General features: G+C 40.8%; 1 pseudogene; it reads left to right on the top strand.

The window, feature by feature from the left end:
- The first annotated feature begins 690 nt into the window (after window positions 1–690).
- On the top strand, window positions 691–6,675 carry LOC135537507 (CKLF-like MARVEL transmembrane domain-containing protein 8; annotated as a pseudogene).
- The last annotated feature ends 483 nt before the right edge of the window (window positions 6,676–7,158 follow it).

The following is a 7,158-nucleotide window of genomic DNA, read 5'->3' as shown; positions in this document are numbered from 1 at the left end:
TGTACAGTATCTGTTTGAGCAAAAGTGCGACTACAGTTTAGTAAATTAATAATCCACAGCTAACCTGCATTATGCACTCCTTTAGAAGTGAGACTCCACCAGCTCTCATTTCCCTTGTGAAAAAGTGTGCAGTCAGAGTGCAGTTTAATTGCAGTATAACAGCAGTATGCACCAATTGTTGCATCCGAAATCACACAGCCGACTGCAGTTACTGAACTTTACCTCAGTTTCAAACTGCAATCTGCATTCTACTGGCTTTGTCTCTCTTCAGTCTTTGGCTGTAGATTGTTCCTGCTCGGGTCCTCTGAAATACAACACCCTATGCAAACCATTACCAACCATACGAGCATGAAAAAGGCAATACTTTCTGGCAGGCCGATGTAACTATCATTAAAAATAGTTCCTCTTTATGCAACCACTCTCAACTCAGTGACATTTTGGGAATGGTATAGGCCTAAACTGACCAATTCATACAGTAGGCTTTGTTATGACGATGTTATGAATAACATTCAGACAGGTCATAGATATTATTATCTAAAATAAACAAAACGAGTTGTTTCACGCATTTAGAGTTCCGCAGATGTCTTGTTGCCAACTCAGAAAGACGCGTCATTGCCATCTTTCCCACCTTCCTTTGATTTTTTCTTAATTCAGGGGGCAGGATCCAAAAGCGGTAGATCGATATTGAAAATGGAAGGATCAGCGACGCGCACTGTGATAACGTGCAGCAGCACGGGAACACTTTTCAACTCCACTCTGATTTACGACAGGCAGTTTCTTCTGCACTACTTCCAGGCTTCGTTTTCGCAGAAATAGTAAGTAGTCAAGTTTCATCGTTCAAAATGTAGGCTACGGGATACGCATAGTATACATCGTCCAAATAAATGCTTATTTGCGTGTTCCTTCTCGACGATGCAACAACAATATGACATAATAAAATATAAGAATACGAACATAAATTAAATGGCTCAGTAGAATAAAATAAACATTTTATAGTAGCATAAATATAATTCAAGAAAGCACTATTTACAGTATAGTCCAATATTTACACGTGTATTGGAGAAGGTGGGAATGGGGGTAGTGTATAAACTGTGGCTGGTGTTTGGGGTCCTGGATGATGCTGCGTGACTTCCTCAGGCACATTTTGGGTGGGAGCATGGTCCCATGATGTACTGGGCTGTCTTCACCACCCGCTGCAGGGCCTTGTGGTCGTAGAAGCGGGCAACCTGTCAGGACATTCTTGATGGTGCAGGGGCATCATGATGTTGTGGTGTCTTGACAAGAGTTGTGGTGGTGTTGGTCCATGACATGTCCTCAGTGATGTGGACGCTGAAGAACTTAAAACTAGTAACTTTCTCTACTGCAGTCCGGTTGATGTGGATTGGGGCATGTTCACACCCCTGCTTCTTGAAGTTAACAATCAACTCCTTTGTTTTGCTGACTTTGAGGGAGAGGTTGTTGTCATGACACCACAATGCCAGCTCACTTACCTCCTCCCTATAGGCTGACTCGTTGTAGTTGGTTATCAGGCCTATAACCGTGCTGTCGTCAGCAAAGTTCATGAGGGAGTTGGTGTTGTGCAAAGCCACACAGTTGTGGATGAACAGGGAGTACAGCAGAGGACTGACAACACCCCTGGGGGGCCCCTGAGTTAAGAGTCAGTGTAGAGGAGGTGTTGTTGCCAATCCTCACAGCCTGTGCTCTACCCCTCAGGGAGTTCAGGATCCAGTTGCAGAGAGTGATGTCCTAACTACAACACAAACATATTTGTGTCCAAGTTCAATATAATAATTTATTGAAATCACTTTGGCAGTGGCTTTTACCATCTTTCTCACAATAGCTGCCATCAGAATTCATGGTGGGAATCAATACTGTATGACCTGCATGATGGTTTATCACAGATGGTGGCATGACACTGTCCTGAACACTGCACTGAAGTGAAAGGTTTAATTATTTAACATTGTTCAAGGAAATGTAACTGGAGAAAATGAACATAATGTCAACCTACTTCCTGTAATATAGGCTACTTCCTTTAATATATGCTTCTTCCTGTAATATAGGCTACTTCCTGTAATATATGCTTCTTCCTGTAATATAGGCTACTTCCTGTAATATATGCTTCTTCCTGTAATATAGGCTACTTCCTGTAATATATGCTTCTTTCTGTAATGTAGGCTATTTCCTGTAATATAGGCTACTTCCTTTAATATGTAATATATGCTACTTCCTGTAATATAGGCTACTTCCTTTAATATATGCTTCTTCCTGTAATATAGGCTACTTCTGTAATATATGCTTCTTCCTGTAATATAGCTACTTCCTGTAATATGCTTCTTTCTGTAATATAGGCTACTTCCTTTAATATATGCTTCTTCCTTAATATAGGCTACTTTATATGTATGCTTCTTCCTGTAATATAGGCTACTTCCTTTAATATATGCTTCTTCCTGTAATATATGCTTCTTCCTGTAATATAGGCTACTTCCTTTAATATATGCTTCTTCCTGTAATATAGTCTACTTCCTGTAATATATGCTTCTTCCTGTAATATAGGCTATTTCCTGTAATATAGGCTACTTCCTGTAATATAGGCTTCTTCCTTTAATATATGCTTCTTCCTGTAATATAGGCTACTTCCTGTAATATATGCTTCTTCCTGTAATATAGGCTACTTCCTTTAATATATACTTCTTCTATAATATAGACTACTTCCTGTAATATATACTTCTTCCTGTAATATATGCTTCTTCCTGTAATATAGGCTACTTCCTTTAATATATGCTTCTTCCTATAATAGAGGCTACTTCCTGTAATATAGGCTACTTCCTTTAATATATACTTTTTTCCTATAATATAGGCTTCTTCAACTAATATAATAGCTACTTCCTGTAATATAGGCTACTTCCTGTAATATACTTCTTTCTGTAATATGAGCTACTTCCTGTAATATATGCTTCTTCCTGTAATATGGGCTACTTCTGTAATATAGGCTACTTCCTGTAATATAGGCTACTTCCTGTAATATAATAGCCAATTTCCTGTAATATAGGCTACTTCCTGTAATATATCTGCTTCTTTCTGTAATATAGGCTACTTCCTTTAATATATGCTTCTTCCTTCCAGCTATGCTTCTTCCTGTAATATAGCTACTTCCTTTAATATGCTTCTTCCTGTAATATAGTCTACTTCCCTGTAATATGCTTCTTCCTGTAATATGACTACTTCCTGTAATATATGCTCTTCCTGTAATATATGCTTCTTCCTGTAATATAGGCTACTTCCTTTAATATATGCTTCTTCCTGTAATATAGGCTACTTCCTTTAATATATGCTTCTTCCTGTAATATAGGCTTATTCCTTTAATATATGCTTTTTCCTATAATATAGGCTTCTTCCTTTAATATATGCTTCTTCCTGTAATATAGGCTACTTCCTGTAACATATGCTTCTTCCTCTATTGCACTCAACATTACCCATTCCCACCTGGACAAAAGGAACACCTATGTGAGAATGCTATTCATTGACTACAGCTCAGCGTTCAACACCTTAGTGCTCTCAAAGCTCATCACTAAGCTAAGGACCCTGGGACTAAACACCTCCCTCTGCAGCTGGATCCTGGACTACCTGACGGGCCAGCCCCGGTGGTAAGGGTAGGGAACAACATCCGCCACACTGATCCTCAGCACGGGGTCTCCTCAGGGGTGCATGCTCAGTCCCCTCCTGTACTCCCTGTTCACTCATGACTGCATGGCCAGGCATGACTCCAATACCATCATTAAGTTTGCTGATGACACAACAGTGGTAGGCCTGATCACCACAACGTGAGACAGCCTATAGGGAGAAGATCAGAGACCTGGTCATGTGGTGCCAGGACAACAACCTCTCCTCCAACGTGATCAAGACGAAGCAGATGATTGTGGACTACAGGAAAAGGAGGACCGAGCACGTCCCCATTCTCATCGATGGAGCTGTAGTGGAACAGGTTGAGCTTCAAGTTCCTTGGCGTCCACATCACCAACAAAATAACATGGTCCAAGCACACCAAGACAGTCGTGAAGAAGGGACACGACAAAGCCTATTCCCACTCAGGAAACTAAAAATATTTGGCATGGGTCCTGAGATCCTCAAAGTTTCTACAGCTGCACCATCGAGCATCCTTACTGGTTGCATCACTGCCTGGTATGGAACCTGCTCTGCTCCGACCTGCACTACAGGAAGTTAGTGTATGGTCCAGTACATCACTGGGGCCAAACTTCCTTCAAACTCGGGACCTCTATATCAGGCGGTGACAGAGGAAGGCCCTAAAAATTGTCAAAAGAGTCCAGCTACCCTAGTTATAGACTGTTCTCTCTGCTACTGCCTGCAGCAGTACCGGGTGCCAAGTCGAGGTCCAAAATGCTTCTTAACAGCTTCTACCCCCCAAGCCATAAGACTCTGGAACAGCTAATCAAAGGGCTACCGGACCTCTTTTACACACTGCTGCTTCTCTCTGTTTATAATCTATGCATAGTCACTAACTCTACCTACATGTACATACTGCCTCAAATACCTCAACTAACGGTGCCCCCACATTGACTCTGTATCGGTACCCCCTGTATCTTACTTCTTGTTATTTACTGCTGCCAGTTTAATCTTGTAACTTTTATTTTCTAATTTTTACTTAACTTCTTAAAGCATTGTTGGTTAGAGCTTGTAAGTAAGCATTTCACTGTAAGTCTACACCCTGTTGTATTAGGCGCATGTGGCAAATACAAATTTGATTTGAGCAAATGCATTTAAATACACAATAAAGTAGACACCACCAGAGTACAGCCATAGCCGACTATGTGCATCCCAAGTGGCACCCTATTCCCTGTATAGTGCACTACTTTCTACTGGAGCCCTATGGGCCCTGTTAAAAAGTAGTGCACTATAAATGGAATAGGATACCATTGGAATGCTTTATTTCTATATCTTCCCTGTCCCCTCAGGTGTTTGGTCTGCTGGTATGGATGCTGATAGCTTGGGGACGGAGTACTTCCGTGTGTCTGCCTTTGGGTGGGTCATGTTTGTGGCCATCTTGTACTGGGTCCTGACGGTCATCTTCCTCATCATCTACCTGACCATGGCTTACAACCAGGATCCTCAGGTCCCCTGGACAACTGTGGTACGAGACATACTATGACACATAATACAGCATTATTTGAAACTTGAGTGATTGAGGTTGTTTATTATACATCTAGTAATTGAATAATTGTGGACTATTTATGTAACAGAAAACCAATGGAGGTAACTGCCTTGATGGTTTTGGGGAGAGAGCAAATAGATGAACCAAGTCTTTATGAATGTGATCAAATGAAACCATTCTATTATGTGTACTACCCTACAGTATCTGAGCCAGCCAGGAATCCTGTTGTTGTCATTCTACAGGGCCTGTTCTTAACAGTAGTGCTACAGTGATGTATGTGGTGTTCTACAGGGTCTGTTCTTCAACAGTAGTGCTACAGTGATGTATGTGGTGTTCTACAGGGTCTTCTTCAACACACTAGTGCTGTTCTTCAACAGTAGTGCTACACTGATGTATGTGGTGTTCTACAGGGTCTGTTCTTCAACAGTAGTGCTACAGTGATGTATGTGGTGTTCTACAGGGTCTGTTCTTCAACAGTAGTGCTACAGTGATGTATGTGGTGTTCTACAGGGTCTGTTCTTCAACAGTAGTGCTACAGTGATGTATGTGGTGTTCTACAGGGTCTGTTCTTCAACAGTAGTGCTACAGTGATGTATGTGGTGTTCTACAGGGTCTGTTCTTCAACAGTAGTGATACAGTGATGTATGTGGTGTTCTACAGGGTCTGTTCTTCAACAGTAGTGCTACAGTGATGTATGTGGTGTTCTACAGGGGATGTTCTTCACAGGGTCTGTTCTTCAACAGTAGTGCTACAGTGATGTATGTGGTGTTCTACAGGGTCTGTTATTCAACAGTAGTGCTACAGTGATGTATGTGGTGTTCTACAGGGTCTGTTCTTCAACAGTAGTGCTACAGTGATGTATGTGGTGTTCTACAGGGTGTTCTACAGTGATGTATGTCTGTTCTTCAACAGTAGTGCTACAGTGATGTATGTGGTGTTCTACAGGGTCTGTTCTTCAACAGTAGTGCTACACTGATGTATGTGGTGTTCTACAGGGTCTGTTCTTCAACAGTAGTGCTACAGTGATGTATGTGGTGTTCTACAGGGTCTGTTCTTCAACAGTAGTGCTACAGTGATGTATGTGGTGGCAGCAGCAGTAGAAACAGCCTCAATCAGCCATGCTGTTAAGGGACGCCATAACTACAACTGCTGGGTAGCATCCACAGTAAGAAAACCACCTTTGACCTCCCAGACAGACATTTAAATCACGCCAACTTTTAAAATATACCACAAATATGATTTATGATTACAGCGATATTAAAATATACAATCTTAAAATGCTAAATATGCCTACAAGACATATAAGAGATGTATGATGCCACTGTGTACCATCCATAATGCTATCTATTTGGTCCATTTAAGCCTACTCAACTCATACCCAGTATTGTACTGAATTTGAATGTTTTCATCCGTCTGTTTTTCAGTTCTTTGCCTTCCTGGTCGCTCTGCTATGCAGGAAATTATATTTAAGTTTTAAATTCTGGCGCTCGAGGGATGAGGAACAATAACCAATCACAAAGGACAGCTAAAGTATTATCCGTTATGGAGACATGAAGTATCTTGAAAAGAGTACACGGGTTAAGTGTAATAACCACTCCTTCCCTTTGGAAGACTGTTTCTCTTTGTTTGGTTTCTGTTATATTTCTGTTATTTTAGAGTTATGGTGTGTTTCATCTGTTGGAATGACAGAGCCTGAACCTCATTGACTTTTACTTCTTATTCACTCATGAGTTTAAAAAAAATACATTTGGATGAAAATGACTGAAGCTAACAAAGTGACTATTCTATTTTTCTGAAGCTGGAGATCAAAGCTTTATCTCCAATATTAAAATGGATTGGACAGTAATGTTGTCCCACACTAGATGGTGCTACAATACAAGGCTAAGAAACAGGGCCGATGAAGAACATTACAGTCAATTCTCTTTTTGATCATTCAAAAAAAAATATCATATACGAATAATAGATTTCACTAATAGGAGTCAGCTACACTG

Source organism: Oncorhynchus masou, unplaced genomic scaffold (genome assembly GCF_036934945.1).
Source record: "Oncorhynchus masou masou isolate Uvic2021 unplaced genomic scaffold, UVic_Omas_1.1 unplaced_scaffold_8014, whole genome shotgun sequence".
NCBI classification, from domain to species: Eukaryota; Metazoa; Chordata; class Actinopteri; order Salmoniformes; family Salmonidae; genus Oncorhynchus; species Oncorhynchus masou.
Note: the sequence above shows the minus strand (reverse complement) of the source record. Positions and strands in the feature narration are given on the sequence as shown.